This window comes from Apteryx mantelli, chromosome 4, assembly GCF_036417845.1.
Source record: "Apteryx mantelli isolate bAptMan1 chromosome 4, bAptMan1.hap1, whole genome shotgun sequence".
Taxonomy (NCBI): Eukaryota; Metazoa; Chordata; class Aves; order Apterygiformes; family Apterygidae; genus Apteryx; species Apteryx mantelli.
In genome coordinates, this window is record NC_089981.1 from 44,877,253 (window position 1) to 44,894,609 (window position 17,357).

The window sequence follows — 17,357 nt, forward strand, 5'->3', positions numbered from 1 at the left end:
GCTTCAGCCAACCACGTCTTCTCTTCTGGACAACAGTCCTGGCCAGCAGTCTGGCTCAAATGTGTTTTTGTGATGTGTAGGTTCATCTGGATGTAAGTTAGCTTCATGCAAGTGTAGCAAAAGATTCTGTATTAGTGTGTTGGAGGCATAATATTGAAGTGCATAATAATTTGTATCGACAGTGTCAAAGAGGCATCTCTAACAATCCGAGGAAGGTCCTATCACATGAAATAGCCAAATCAGTAGTGCAATAAAAGTCTGCTTTTCTCCACATGTGTATGCCATGGCAGGAGGTCATAATATAGGAAGCAGCTGGATTCCTCTGCACAGCACTTGCCTCTGTGAAACAAGAAAGGAAAAAACTTTCTATAGAAATGTAAAAGGAAGGGAAAGGATTGAGAAAACATAGATCTTAGAGGTTGCCTTAGGCCCTGGCAGGCAAAAGAGCCATTGGACTGAAGAGAGAAATACTGAAGAATTGGATCTGTTTTGTTTCATTTTGAAATTTGATACACCCTGCAGAGGGACAAACTTTTTGTGTAATTGACAGGAATTTTAACATACAAGTACAGCTGGATGATGAGAAAAAAGGTGCTGGTTGCTGTAGCTTAACTTGACAGAATTTGTCAGAAATGACTTTGCTTGCTGTGATGAGTAGGCACAGGAGACATTTGATTGCCGCTGTGGAGGCTGTTTTTAATTCATTGGAGACATTTAGGTTGGGAGGCTGAGCTTTGTGGGGCATTGTATTTAAGTAATTTGGAACAATAGTTTGGGGTGTTGTAGGGGAAGCTAGATTTTGAGCACATTGATAATGAGGAAGAAATGTTGAAGTCAGCTTGTATAAAGCTTTGGATAGTATGTGGAGCTTTGTCTGCTTCAGTGTCTATATTGAGATGGGTATTTTTAGTTAGTTGAACAAATTTGCCTTAAAATGGTTTAGATTTGCACATACAGGCATGAATTCCTGGGCTGTATGCTTGAATATGGAGAGACCTTCATATTTAATAAAGATCCAGCCAAAGAAGATAGGTGATGAGATATGAAATGTAAAGATTTCCAAAAGATAAACAGGAGTGAAGATATCCAAGAGATGTCATCAAGAATGATCAAGAACTCCATAATGAGAAAGAAATTTCTCTCAAGGTATTAGTTATTTCTTTAAAAGAAACTGAATTTTTACAGAGAAAACGTTTTATGATAAACATCCAGTTCATGCAATATTAAACATTTAGCATGCTGAAGGAACAACGTTTTTTTGTCATTTTAAGTAGTGCACAGTGAAAGTACACACACAACTTATTTGTATGCAATCTCTGCTTCTGTAAATTGCTTAGAAATTGGTATAGCTAATGATTTGGGACTGCATGATACACACGTGGGGGTTGGGAAAAGTTGAGATTTCAGGGGGATTGGAGCACTTCAGATAAGGAATGAAATATTTGAATATGAAGGCTTGGGATGTTGAGAAGGACTAAGTATTCTAAACAGCTTAATGCAAGGGAAATACTGTGTACAGAGCTACAAACTACCAAATAGAAGAAATCTGATCAAGTGGCCTTTTCCTATGGGTAAACAAATTAAAAACATAGTACTCTTGTGGGGAAAGGAGAGGAACAGAATAGCAAAAGTAGGGCATGATGACATTTTCTGTCCAGTTAGGTAGAATATTTGGAAGTGAATGGAATACAGTTTGCACTGTTACTTTTGCTTCAATGATTAACAGGCAAAATAAAGTTCATCTTATGATTTCAGTTATAGATCTGAATATCATGAAAATATTTTTGATTCAAATAGTGAAGCCCTTTGTAGACAAAGGAGCTGGCACAGATTGAAAAACAAAGGTACCTTCTTTAGCCTCTTGAGGTAAATACATATAACTTACAACAGATAGCAGTTGTGTAGGAAAGTTGGCAGTGTTAGATAATGGAACAACAGCAGTGAAAAATATTGAGGAAAAAGCAGTTAATGAAAAATTAAGGAAGGCTTAGAAGATTTTTGAAGGCAAATTAGTTTTGGAGTGACAAAACTGACTTGGAGCCAGCTCCCACAGCACCCAAGTCTCAAGAATGAGATTTCCCAAATGTAGGTGATGTCTTTGAGCAATATGCTATTCATTTTTTCATAGCAAATATGCAGTTGGGGAAAACACTGAGTTAGAGCAGATGCAATAAGAGACAGCTTTCCCACAGTATGTGAGAAGACTGGCAACATGAAGCTGCTTTGATCTTTCCTTTCTCGTGATTTGCAGGACAGTCATGAATACTGCCAAACTGTGTATGCAACTTCATAAGAATTCTCAGAAGAAGGAATGCAATACAAATTTACAGCACCTGTTCAGGTTTCAGTTGATGATGATCTCTAGCAGTTATATGGCATGTGCCAATTAGTCTAATATAGTTGTAGCAAATTCAATGCAGCCATATTTGAAGAAGATTTTGGAGAAAAATAATACCTGGATAGCTTTTCTTCAAAATATTTTGTCAAGCTGCACAAAAATTTTCTACTGAAGCTATTTTTTTCAGTTTTTGTGAACCAGCATACCACAAAATCTGTCTGCTTGCTGTAGAAAATTTTTATATATTTTTAAAGGAGTATCTAGTGTATGTTTACTTTCAAATAAAAATAAACAGAAAAATATTAGCACCACAGTAACTCCAGGGGGTTATTGTTGGGATGACACATGCTCCTGTACTTCCTCTGTATTCCATGAGGCACCACAGGAGACAGAAAACGAAGTCCATATAGAGAACCAGGTTAATACAAGACGATAGGGCCCAAAGGGAGTTGAACTGAAATTCCTATTGCACTTTGGTTTAACAGGTTGATGTTTTTCTACCAGGCCTAATCTTAAGTAATTTGCATGGCACCAAGGAACATTTGTTTAGGCTACATAACAGATAATCTTTTATGATCTTTCAGACTTTCACTGAAGTTTTCCTTATTATCAGGAGAATATTTGGGAAGTTCTGGTGAAATTGACGGTGTGAATAAAGAGTTAATCAGAAAATACAGAAACGGAATTGGAGAGGAACTATCTTCAATTTATTTGTATCAAAATTTTTGGATTTTCACAGAGAATTTCAGTGAATATGACAATTTTTTAAAGACCTCCTCTGAGTAAAGTGGAAAATGATCTATGAAGTGTTGCAGTCATATGGTCATGTATTTCTTTGTCTAAAGGTTATACCAGTCCCTGGTGATAGCAATTGCATGCAGCTTTTATTTTGGGCTCTGCAACCTGTGCAAAATGAGACTGTCAGGAATGATGCTGCCCTATGATCACTGATTCTATTCAGAAACACACATGTAAATGACTGACTGGGACTTTGTTATGGAGATCTGGGGTTTGCAGTCAACTTTAATTAGAGAAGTGAAGGAATCTGGTGTTTTACAGCACTGTTTGAAATCAAAAACAGTGAAGAAAACATCACTCAAAAAATGAGAATTTATGACTGTTTTGTTGCGTGGGCAAAGTAGTGTGGAGGGGTGCTTTATTGCAGACACTTCTGTTACGTCATTCACTCAAAATAATGTGACTTACCACACATACAGACTGGTAGCTTATTTCAGCAGATACAGTTAAATGCTAAACTGAGAACTGTGGAAGCAAAAAATGCTGTCTTGAAGAGCTGGAGTGTGCATGCATGCTGATCATTGGTCTGGGATCAGATTTAGAGACAGGGGAAATCTGCAGCTATCTAAGATGTTTGAAAGAACTACCTAAGCACATCTGGAAGAATTATATAAGCCTTGTGAAGAGATCTAAAATGACATTTGCAGGAGGCTGTGTATGTGTTGGTTTGACAAACATTTCTTCTAATGACAATGTTGCCTCAGCTGTCCTTGCACATGCCTGATTTCTGACAGATGCTGCTCCCCCCGTTGTGCCAGGACAAGAGTTAGTGGAACTGCACAATGAACAGGACCAAGGAACTGACCCAGGTGATGAATCACCTTACTCCTCAGGGTATTTTTCAGACAGATCTGTTTTCTAAGGTGGGTTAACATGTGGCAGCAAAAGTACTTACCCTGAAACATTTGAGGACACATTTGAGGGACAAGAACAAAAATTGCCAAAGGATAGAGGTTACTTAGACTGAATCTTTGTTCAATTATATTTGCAGGAGGTTCAGAAATGCCCTGGTATGTGGTTATCTGTACGAATAGCTTGGAAGGGTGTTTGTTCTATAATTTCAGCTAGTAAGGAAAGATCTTGCATCCCAGTGATGCCTAAAGGAGAGTTAATAATATTAAAAAATTTGTCAGTTTACAAGTTTAAAAAAGTGACAAATTTAGTCTTAAACCTGCATACGTCTAAGGAATATGGGGTGATTTCTGATAATATGCAGATTGTCGAATAGAAGTATTAAAGAATGAAGTTACTGAAAAGGTTGATCCATCCTGTAAGAACTTTTCTCTGCCTCTTTGACTCTTCTAGTTATTCTTTTGGATTGGGTATGAAGAGTTTAGTATTCAGATCTTAGGGAAAACACCTCTGAGCTGTAAAGTAACTTTAGCTATTGTGGGTAAGTGCACCATAATTCAGAACTCATTCAAGAGACTTGTAGGAAAATCAAAGGTGGATATAGAGATATAAAAGTATGCACTGAGGACAGGATGGCCTCAGTGTTGTTTTAGAATGTGTTTAAAATATAGAATTACATTATCTTCATTTGAATATAAAATACATTTTTATAAAAAGATTTATGAGTTCTTAATTTCAGGCAAATTTTATTAAAACTAAAAAGCTCTGGTGTCGCGGTCCGCGGGAGTGACGGGAATGAATCATACGCATTCACAGAATGCAGGTTCAATTCCATCTTTATTCAGCAATTTGCCTATTTTAGAAGTACAAGTATTCGGCGCTCTGGCCCTTGATTTGTGGTTCATACAGATTATGTCACAGGTAGCCAATCATTGCACCGATCACGCACACAGCGGTCATGCCTTGTACCTTGCTGCTTGTTTAGCAAAGCTGTCTAGCCCTTAACCTTGGTTCCCACTGGCTTCTGCTAGTTTATCTGTACTTTCTCAGGATGTATCATTCCCAGCTGCACCAGTGTCCTTGGTAAACTACTTCAAAGCACATAGCAGCAGCTACAGTCTGAGGCCTAAGGCTTCAGCAAATTTAGCTACTTATGCTAAGCAAGTTGTGCTAAGCAACTAATCCTAAACAGTGTAGTTCCATACTCTATATTTCATATAGATTATTGTTCTGAAGTACCGCAAGGGCCCCAACACTTCCCCCTCTTCTTTCAAATAATAGATCAACCATTTTCTGTACCCGAGCTAGGATACATTGTAGTATACAAGGCCCACAAATCAATAGGAACATACCCACGATACCTATGGTAATCAGTTGTTTTAATCCTGCTGCCAACCAGGGCCCGATCCCCAGCCCCCGAAGCCACCCGTCAATCCCAAGGCCATTCTCCTGCTTCAGCTTATATAGCCCATTCTGAATGTTTCGTATACGCGCGTGGATTGATTGTGAATGGTCGGTAAGATTGAGACAACACATCCCCTCAAACTCGTCACACCCATGTCCATGAGCTAAGAGCAAGAAATCTATAGCGGCCCTATTTTGTAACACAGCGTGGTTTATGCTCAGTGCATCCTGAGACATCTCATCTAGTACTCGTGATGTAATAGTTAACTCATTTTTGGTCCAACAAGCCAATTGCTCTGCCAATTTCATCGCCTTAAGCCCAGCGGCTCCCGGCAGTAGCGTAGCAGTCGCCAGCTGCCGGAAGCCTGACCAAAATACGGGATCGCCAATGTCCTTGCACTCTAGCTCATGCACACTCCTTCTGCCCCGCCCGCGCTTCATCAAGACCAAGTTCTGCAGTTGGGTGAGATTGGGGTGGAACAGACTCAATCTCCCCAGGTAGCACAGGCCTCCACGCAGGATGCGTGGCACACCGTTCCAGGCCCTATCCCCGCATATCAGAAATATACCAGGCGGCAGTGCTTTCGCTGTTATGTGGCTTGTTGCGTTGCAGTTCGTATACACCTGGCCATGCACGTCACCGCTGCTTAAGGCGGAATTCAAGGTTACCCATTTTGATGACCGCTCTTCCACCAACCCCCCCAACACTCTTTTGTTCGTGCCCAGTCATTGCAGCACGCTCACAATCACAATCCCGTTCGTTCCGGGTGAGGCTGGTGCTTTGTTTTCGTCCTCTGTCAAGAGCTTCCAGTTCCTGCCGCTGGTCTTCAAGCGCAGGTAGTAGCTGACTCACGGGCTGTTTCCAGTGGGCAGTCGTCCGCAGGTCCAACGTTACTCTTCTTCAACCACGGTCGAACCCACTTCGCGGGTATCCACTCCGTACCAGTACCTGCAATGACACAAGCATACCCTCGGCCCCAAGTGAGTAATTCCACAGGCCCCTGCCATGAATGTGTTTGTGGTACCCATCGGGACACGAGCGTCTTAATAGGTCTCGTAGTCTGTGCATGGCGTGCCCCTGGGCTGATCAACTCCCCTTGGTCTATTTCAATGAGGTTGCGCCAATTTAACACATAACAGCTTTTTGCTACGATGTCATGGACGGGGAGAGATACCTCCCCCTCCTTTTTCAAAATAGCAAAAAGGCGTTTTAAATCCTGATGACGGCGCTCCACTATGGCCTGGCCAGTGGAATTATAGGGGACCCCCGTGGAATGTGTAATGTCCCAAGCTCTCATAAACTCAGCGCACGCGGCGCTCGTATAGGCAGGTCCATTGTCGGTTTTTATCTGAGCCGGCTTCCCCAGCGCGGCAAAGGCTTGCAGCCAATGCAGGCGGCAGGCAGTAAAGCGTGTGGAGGTTGCGGCAGTGGCCCAGGTCATTTTACTGAATGTATCGACTGATACATGGACAAAGCGCAGTCGCCCAAAGGCAGGGACTTCTGTGACATTGGTCTGCCATAACTGGCGAGGTTCTAACCCGCGTGGGTTTGTCCCTGTATCCTGCAGCGGGGGAATGTGTGCACAATCAGGGCACGCGGCCACTATGGCCCTGCTTTCTGCCCGGGATAAGTTGAACTCCTTTTGCAAAGATCTAGCTGACTGGTGAAAAAACGCATGAGATCGTTGTGCCAGCTGTAACCTAGTTTTTTCTTCACCGGCGGCTGAGACTTGGGCATCTATGCGCTGGTTGCCCTCCGCCAATATTCCCGGCAGTCCCGAATGACTACGGACGTGTGTGCACCAGAATGGCTGAACGCGAGAATTTAAATGGCCGCTTGCTTGTATCAACAACGCCTGAATCTTGGGGTTAGCGGTCTGCCCAATAAGAGCAGAGTGTAGTCGTTGTAACACACCCGCCACATATAGTGAATCAACTATAAGATTAAGAGGTTCTTCTGCAAAGTCCTTCAACGCGAGTACAGCTGCCATGAGTTCTAAAATTTGCACGGAGTGCTCGGGGGCACCTTGCATGATCTTTCGAGCCCATTCTCCTCGTACATTCACGTATTCGTATCCGTACTTCTTTGTTTTGCCGCTAGCGTCCGTAAAGACGGACTTCGCGTTGTGGATGGGGCCATCTGCCATTACCTTCCTTTCTTCAAGCATCAATTGCGTGTGCAGTAGTGGGTGCTTTGGATAATGATTGTCGAGGGGAACCCCACACGTCGCCAGGGCGAATGAAATGCTCTGTTGGGTCCATTCGGATACGAGATCCAAAGAAACCAGAGGCAGAATGATGCGTGAGGGCTCCTTCCCTGATATGATGCGGACGCGCTGTCTTGTTTTTAGTAACAGTTCTCCCACAGCATCTTTCCTGGGCATAATCACTGTGCATGGCTGGACTGGCGAAAACACCCACTCCAGGATCGTGAGCTGATTTGTCTCGTTTGTTTGACCAATTATGCCAACCACCTCCTGTTGTTTATTGTAGCACACTATGTCAATGGGTTTCATGGGGTCATAGCGATAGGCTTGTACATTTCCAAGCTTCCTCTCTATGTTAGCCATGACTTCCTGCACTGGAGGAGACAACGTTCTTGCTTCTCTGGGGTTCTTGCTATTCTTAAGTAAATTCACCAGCGGTTGAATTTCCTCATTGGTAATGCCGCAGTAAGTACGGATCCATTGAATGTCCCCAAGAAGTTTCTGTACATCGTTCACTGTTGCGATCTTCCGCGTGATCGAGGTTTTCATTGGGTAGACTCAGGTCTCGGTTATGACCATACCAAGATAGTTCCACGGTGCGTGTTGCTGGATCTTCTCAGGGGCGATGGTAAGACCCCAGGCCTGGAGTTGTTGACTCAATTCCCGTTGACTCTCTTCTAGCAGCGGGGTTTCTGTTGCGACTAATATGTCGTCCATGTAGTGGTATACTATAGCCTCGGGATGTCTCTGCCTCCAGGGTTCTAAGGCTCGGTCTACATACCATTGACATATCGTGGGGGAGTTTTTCATACCTTGGGGTAGAACGACCCACTGATAGCGTCTCGAAGGACCAGATCGATTTATCGTTGGCACTGAGAATGCAAAGCGTTTGGAGTCCTCCAGATGTAAGGGGATACTAAAGAAACAGTCTTTCAGATCAATTACTAGCAGACTCCATTCCCGCGGGAGCATGGTAGGTGATGGCAGTCCTGGTTGTAACGCTCCCATATCTTCCATTGTTGCGTTCACAGCTCGCAGATCGTGTAGCAGTCTCCATTTTCCTGACCTTTTCTGTATGGTAAAGATAGGTGTGTTCCATGGGCTGGTTGAAGGTTGAATATGTCCCAATTGTAGCTGTTCTTCTACCAATTTGTTAAGTTCCCTTAGCTTCTCCTTTTGCAGCGGCCACTGCTCGACCCACACTGGTTCGTCAGTCTTCCATGTAATTTTCAGCGTGGGCGGAGAAGTGTCAGCAGCGGCCATTACTAAAAAGGGCACGAGAGAACTAGGCCCCACTGAGACAGAAGGTCCCGGCCTAAGATCCAGAGAGGGGTATTCATTATGTATGGTGTTACCACGCCCAAATGACCTTCTTCGTCGCAGATCTTCACGGGTCTCGCACTTCTCCAGGTGGGGGCTGAACCACCAATCCCCTGTACTGCAGTGGTGCTATCCACTAGCGCCCAAGCGGCAGGCCAGGAGTCGCGAGGTACTATGGTGACGTCGGAACCGGTATCCATCATCATCTCGGCTTTTAGGTGATTCATTCCGTCTGGAGAGGTAATGATGACCTTTCGAATGGGTCTAGTCGAGGACACAGCAGTCGAGAACAAGGCCAGGGGCGTCCCCGTAGAGCCGAAACCTCCTCTTCTATCATCTCCGCTGGCCAGGGGGACCGCAGACTTGAAAGGGATCAATTGGGCAATTTTGCTTTTTGCTGGTATTGTAACTGGGGGACAGAAGACCTTCAGCATGATTTTTATAGGTCCACAGTAGTCGGCGTCGATGCATCCAGGGAGAACAAAAATTCCCTGTCTAAAGGCAGATGATCGTCCTATCAGTAAGGCTGACAGCCCCCCCCCCAAGGGGCCACAAACGTCTGAATTTACCAAGTGGACCTGCTCAGTGGCAATGCTTACTGATTCTGCCAGGGCCAGATCGATTCCGGCGCTCCCTCTTGTGGCTGCATGGTGTTCGAAGAGGCAACCATGGGATATTTCTTCGCCGCGTCCCAGGCGCAGCTGTTCCAGTTTCCCGACAACGGGGTGCCGCTTTTCTTGCATTTTGAACGGCACTCACTTGTCCGATGCCCAAACTTGTCACAACGCTGGCAGATACGGTTGTCTTTAGCCAGTCGTCTGAGGGGGCAATGTTTCTTCCAGTGCCCAGGTTGTCCGCAGATGTAGCAGTTCTCTGTTTTGCGGCCGCCCCCTCCTTGTGTAGGGCCCTGTTTCATAGCTACAGCTAATGCAGTAGCATGGATCTTCGCTTTTTGTTTTTCTAGCTCCATGGGTGCTCGGGAGCAAATTTCCACCATTTGGAGCAAAGTCGCTCCTGGAGGCAAGGTGGCAAGCAGTTTTGTGCAGGTTGGATTGGCGTTCTGCGTAGCGATCTCCTTAACCATGATTGTTTTCATATCCTGTGGCACGTTTGGGGCCGCATCAACGGCTTCCTTAAGTTTGTCCACGAACTGCAGGAACGGTTGGTCTTCCGCCTGCCTTATTGACAGGTAAGGCGGATTAGCTTTCCCTATTTGGGGCAGTGCAGCGAATGCCTCTAAGGCAGCGTTTTTTGACTGCATCAGGACTCGGGGATGCAGTGCCGCCTGTCGAGCGGGGTCTCTAAAAGCTCCGTTGCCCATCAGCATGTCCAAAGATGTCATACGTAACGGGTCATCTGCCGGTAAGTCCAAATTAGATAATTGGCATTGACCAAGCAGTTCCTGCCACTTATTCAGAAACACCAGCAAAGAGGTGGGCCCCAAAATCAGTTCGGCAAGGGCGCGGATGTCGCTCGGCACCAAGTTTTGATATTTTACCAGTGCTCTCAGCTGCGCTTGCACTTGATGTTTATTTATCCCGTACTGCATTACCAGCTGTTGCAGCTTTGTTACCACTTGCCAATCCAGAGGCTCCCACCTCGTCTGTCCCTGACCCGTGGTCACGACCGGGGCTACTATAGGGAAAAACTGCATGTCCCCAACCAGTTCAGCATTCTGAATGATCCCGCGCCACCTTTTTGCCATGTCAAAGTCAGGGTCCCTAGGTGGTAGGGCTTTCTCCGGTGCTCTCGGTAAACAGTCCAAAATCATTCGATACTCTTTCTGTGTTAAAGGGTTTTTTTTCCAGGCTTGCAGATGTTGCTCCGCCTCCTCAAGGGACCACGTCCCTTTGAGTACATTGGTAATCACCCAGTCTCTGGGGGCGATCTCTTGGTTCTCCTGGGATCCGCCGGCAGGATCCCCGGAGAACCGTTCCTCAACCGCCTTCAGGCCGTCCACAATAGCCTGATGTGCCTTCTTATACGCCTCCCTCACATGCGCCTTTTTCGACCCCCTATCCAACCTCCTCATTTCCTCCAACAGTTCCTCCATTTTTTTTGAATATTCAGTCAGATCAACGCTTTTCTCCTCAGGTAAAGGCACAGTGGCCGGATCCACTTCCATAGGGGGAGCGGACGGCTGCGGGGGGGCGGCAAAGGCATCAGCAACGTCCCCTTTCTTGTACGGTGGCAAGTCCTCATATCCTGTGCCAGTCCCCCAAGCCTCCCGCTCTAGCTTAGAGAGAGGTGCCGCACACGGCAGGGAGGGCTCATCTGTCACCGAGGGCCCCCCCGCGGATGGTGTATCAAAGACAGGCACCGCGCACTCCGCTCCGGGCACCGCGCACTCCGCTCCGGGTACCGCGCACTCCGCTCCGGGCACCGCGCACTCCGCTCCTTCCGCGCACTCACTCCCCGGCGAAAGTGCCGCTGCAGAGGGCTCCACTTGCAGCGCCCTCCGTATGGCAGCAGTCGCCTGTGCCTCCCCGTGCAGCTGTTCGATCATGAGCCGCACGTCTCGATATATTTTGGCCAGACGCCTGGCCTCTTTTTCTCCGTTCTGGATGGATTCCCACAGTTCCTTCCCGACCTTCTTCCAGGTTACCGCGCTAAAGACCTGGCTGGACTCCCGTAACAAACCGCGCCGCCTTCCCCACCACAGCAAGTCCACCAGCGCCTGGCGCTCCACCTGGCGCTCTGTTTGTGCTGCCACTTGTAACAATTTTTCTAACGTGGCCTTTTCTACCGCTGATACAGCGTTTCCCATACCGCCCGCCGCCTCACAAGGGCGCCTGACTCACCGGTCAGAAGAGTTGCGTAGCTACGACTTTTCTTTTCCCGTCTTCTTTCAGACGGCCAGGCTCGTTTTCCCCGGGCACGAGCCTCCCGGGCGGTATCCACTCCCGTTACTCGAACTCTTAGCAAAGCCAGCTTCTCCTCTGCAGTATCACGTCGGGGTCGCCAGATGTCGCGGTCCGCGGGAGTGACGGGAATGAATCATACGCATTCACAGAATGCAGGTTCAATTCCATCTTTATTCAGCAATTTGCCTATTTTATAAGTACAAGTATTCGGCGCTCTGGCCCTTGATTTGTGGTTCATACAGATTATGTCACAGGTAGCCAATCATTGCACCGATCACGCACACAGCGGTCATGCCTTGTACCTTGCTGCTTGTTTAGCAAAGCTGTCTAGCCCTTAACCTTGGTTCCCACTGGCTTCTGCTAGTTTATCTGTACTTTCTCAGGATGTATCATTCCCAGCTGCACCAGTGTCCTTGGTAAACTACTTCAAAGCACATAGCAGCAGCTACAGTCTGAGGCCTAAGGCTTCAGCAAATTTAGCTACTTATGCTAAGCAAGTTGTGCTAAGCAACTAATCCTAAACAGTGTAGTTCCATACTCTATATTTCATATAGATTATTGTTCTGAAGTACCGCAAGGGCCCCAACACTCTGGAACTTAGCTGTCAGTGGATACAGTTTCAATTAAGATATTTATGCATCAAGGAAGTGATTGCCTCTCTGTTTATATAGTTACTATCAACAGATTGTGGGGTTTCATTTGGGCTTCTGAAGGGATGCGAGTACAGTGGTATTGTTAATCTTTCATACATGCATATGCTAACTGATCCTCATCTTTACAAGTTGATACTGGGACATTACTATTGAATATAACCAGTTAAGACTTGATTATCATATTCAGTTGTGTCAAATTATCATATTGATATGTGAAACAACTATTCTGGAAGATATAATTCTAAGGAAAAGGGAGAAAGAGTGAAGGAGAAAGGGGCAAGAGAATACCTGGAAAGATGGTGTTTTCCTTCCCAATTGGATGGGAATCAATTGTTAGGCAAACTTTTTTTAAAGCAGTTGTTGATTGTTTGGGGGCTTTATAGATGACTTAGATGATCTGATTGTGATGACAATTAATCCACTGATGGACATATACAAGGCCTGTGTATGTGTCTGTAGGTGTCCCAGTGGAATTCAGAGTTGCAAAGCTTTGATTTAGTTAACTACTTCGAATGTAAGGGAGAACACTTAGCTTCTCTCAGAAGGATTTTCAACTTCCCACCCCACTTTGGTCATAGTGAAATGTTTGGTAGAACTTTAAATTTTGTGAGATTATAACCACACCTTCCTTCCTTCACTGGTTATGTGAGCCTTCAATATTCCAGTCATGGAAATCATCCTGACATTGCAGTGCTGCCAGTTATATCAAATTCTTTTTATCATACAGAACTGACAATTTTTTTTGTACTTGTTTCACAGGCCCTAGCATTAGGAGATTGAATAAGTGAAATGTTCTTTCTCTTTAAATTCTTTGACACATTGTGTGCCATACACTGAGTTCAAACAATACTTTTTCTACCTACTTCTGTTGCCAATTTTGTGTCTTCCTATCTGCTTCTCCAGTGAAAGATTAGCATTCATGTCTATCAAGCGCAGCAAAAATGCAGCAAGCTGCCCTGTTATCACTGTCGTTGGCTTTATCTGTGCTTTTTGTCATGGAGTCACCAGCAGCTATTGCTCACCTTCTTGCAAGAGCTCCTATCAGATATTTCCTGCAATTTTCTGTTCCATTTTGCCAGACATGTTCCTCAGTAGGTGGGTTGCTGAGAGTCTAACACCCATTTGATATGCTGAGTGTTTTCCGGGTGTCTTTCCTCCTCATATCATGAACTGCTAATTTGCAACATATGGTTTCTGGTCTTCTGTGGTTTCCTGTTGCTGACCCTTCTCCCTGCAACCCTTACCAATGATGCCTGAATCTAGTCATCCAAGGAATATTAATTTGCTCCTATGGTACCCAGGGCTACACTTCAATTCCAGGAACATATCTTATCCAGCACTTCCATTTGCTTGCACCACATGCACCCAAAATCTCTTTCAATTAGCAAAGAGGGAAACACAGCTCATCCAACACTGGTCTCAACAGTTGTTCCCTCCTCATTCATGCACATGTCATAGAGCTACTCCTATGTGGAAGGAATCACAGTTCCCCTCCAACATACATTTCTAGATGCACTTACTCCAGATTTTGACAAATCGACTTACCCAGAATATCTGCCCCCTTAGCTTTCTGCTGTTACAGCACTCCCCAAGCACCAGATATGATCAGTGACCCCAAGGCTTAAGCTTTGTAACTTTGTATTCCTCTAAAGCCTATGACATGAAGGTCTCTTATGTGGACTACTCAGAATCACAGAACCCCAGCCCATGAAATGGAACAAATCAAATAAAAACTCACCAGATCCTTTCATTTCCAAGTACAGTATCTGCAGCTGGGCTCTCAGAAAATCCTGTTAGCTATGCAGTGACCCATGATGGTCATTGATGATATCTTTCCTTTGCTGTTGAGAGACTTCATTGTAAATCAGGTGATGCCATCTGCTAGCAGCTGATCATTTCATTTCCAGATTAGTAATATACAAACCAGCAGTAACCTAATACAGAATTTTGAGGCACATAACCGTTAACTGTTTCCGCATCAAAAATGAACCATGTAGGTTTATTTCTCTTAGCCTTACACTGTCCTACTATAACTTAGTTTTCCAATTAGTGATTGTTTACATATTCTCGGGGTATTCTTTTTAATCTTTAGGCTTCTTTGAATCACTAGTTACTTTAAAGCTTCTCATCTTTAAATTGATAATATTAGCAGCTGTAAACTCAGCCTGGAAGTTTAGAGAATTGATTTCCTCAGTTATTCCTCCTCAGTGTACAGTTTTCCTAGTTGAAGGACACACCAAGTTTCTTCTCAAAGAAGCAAGGTTTTCATAAGTCAGGCAGATGTATCATATATCAAGAATTCTCAAGCTGCTTGTTTTCACAATACTTTAGAAAATTAAGTATTCATTGTTGTCTGTGACAAAAGAGAAATACTAACATTGGTCATAAATGAATCATGATGGCGATGCCATTCAACAATACAGATCGAAGGTTAAAACAGTGACATGGATTAGTTACCAAGGACAGAGTCAACAGCAATAAGACTAGTAAAGAATAAGGAATATGCATATCTCAAGACCAGAAGGTCTGCGCTGCAGTAAGACCACAGCAAAGATGCCTTAGCAGCAGAAAAAAATGGGTTCTGACAACAGGAGGATGGCAACAAAGTTGCAACATGTCATACTGGCCTTTCCTTTTGGCAGATACCCAAAATGAGAAAGCAAAGACATGGGCAGCTGCCTTGCCCAAGATTTATGGATGATGAAGTGAGCAAAACTGAGGCCATAATCATAACTATTTGACTCCTAAAGGATATAAAGGGCTTGTCTAATTTATAGGTTGTGTCCGAGCAATGTGAACCTAAGAGACATACCAAGGACTCGATAACTAATGTCCCTTGTCCTGTGTCACACACACATGATCCTGACCAGGCTGCTTAGACACATCTCTTGGTGCTTGTGAGTCAGTACGAGAGAATGAATGAGTGAAATCTAAGGGAAGGAGTGCAAGTGACTGAAATCAGTTTTATTTAAAATAAGTATCACCATCCCCTTCCATAGGGTCTTTTGCTGAGTTTTGTAACACTGATTCTTACACTTCTAAGACTACCATTTAGTGATGAGTTATACCATGAGAATTCTGATGATACTAACACCAAAAAAGCACCATGGCACTCCCAGGAGCCTTCTGCAGGGGATACGTTCTTGTGGGGAAGACTGCAGTGAAGGCTATGGTGTGAGATGGCACTAGGAGGTCTAGCACTTTTCCTTCTTCCCTTCTCAGTTTCTGGGAAATGTATTCCCTTCCCCTCACAAAACCTATGCCCTCACCCACCTCCTTCCTAGGGACCTTCCTAGGGACAGATAAAACAGCTCTGATCTGTTTTGACACTTTTCCAGGGGAAAAAAAAAGAGAAAATTCACAGGCTGGGTGCTACTGGGTGGGAGAAGTGCAGTCCAATTCTTACCCCTCTGCCTCCCCTGGGCTGGGGCAGAGAAGGCGTATCGCAATATTGTCCCAGAGAGGAGGAAAAACTGGTGGAGAAGAGGCACAGCTGGTCGAGGCAGAGCAGAGCTCATCTGGATTACAAAGGACAATGCAGAGCATTTGCCCAGTTTACAGATACTTTTATAATACTGTAGTATCTTCGTAGTCAGTCATTTTGGCCTCAGCAGCAACATATATTTAGAATGGCAGCACTATCATACCGTTGATAAATTACTCATCGCTGCTATCATTGCTAGATGATTAAAAGAATGCATTTGTCTGGGCTATGCTCAAGATGAGCATTCTCATCTCCTGGGAGATAGTGGTCCATTCATTCCTCTAGGAACAGTAAATTGGATGTTGAGTAATCTATCCTTTGAAATGTATAAAGAAGCTGTTCAGACAGCACAAAATGTGTTTACCCAGCAGTACCAGCTGGATGTGAGCCTATCCAGGATCTTTTGTTCAGCTGACAGTTGTTACCAAAGCCACATGAAGGTTAGCCTCTAACTCGCTTGCATCTCATTCTGCTTGTCACCTTTCCCTTGGTTCTGTTCTGTAGGAGGGCAGAAGGAGGAGGATATAACACACAGGCAGATGCAACCACTGGTGGGGAGAGGGCTAGGGAGGATTTCTACAACAGCACATATTTAACATGGTGTGGGCACCTCCATAGATGTGCTATTGGGGGAAAGGGTGGAGGCAAATTCTTATGCTATAAATTGCCTCCTTGTAATAAAGAGGAAATTACTTTCTGGTCATTCCAGCCCTCTTCCTGTCTTTGAGGAAAGCTGTTGCTTTTTCTTTTCATGCTCTCACTGTCAAGGGCTGGGGATCAGCCTCATGACTCTGTATGTGAGCTCTGGCACCTAGTGAGGAAGGGAGTGGAAAGAGGTGATGGAGAACTGGTTCAAACGTGTTGGTGCACAAGTCCAGCACCAGCTAGTGCAGGAGGAGATCCTGGTGCCTGCCAGAGCAGGGGTAAGTGGAAGCGAAGGTTGGAAGGTAGCATAGGCCAAAGGGAGGGCAGCAAAGGCCACAGCATCCTTGCCAGGTGCCCTGGGCACACTCTGAGATGAGTGCACTGGCATCTACATCTCCCAAAGCAGGTGTGTATAGGAGAGGGAAAGAAATCTGGTGTTGGAGAACTAGAACTTTATTTAGCCATTCAAATCTTTACATTTTCTTTCTGGAAGTTGACCTTAGAAGATTTCACTGGACTAACAACAATAAACATGCTTTACAAAACCCCCAAATTGCTGTTCAGGATAGAACAGTAATGTGAAAAGCCTGCTATTTTGCCATCAGCAAAAATCAGCGCAGACCTTCCGGGGAACCAGTATTAACCTTGCTGTTCTTAGGTGATGATCTAAGGCAAAGCAAGCTTTCTAGAGAGTGAGAAGAGCTTTTGTTAGACCAAACAATACTGCTGGTCTATAGACAAGCTCTTGGACTCACAGATCTTCAGAGCAGGAGAAGGTCAGACCTGAACAAG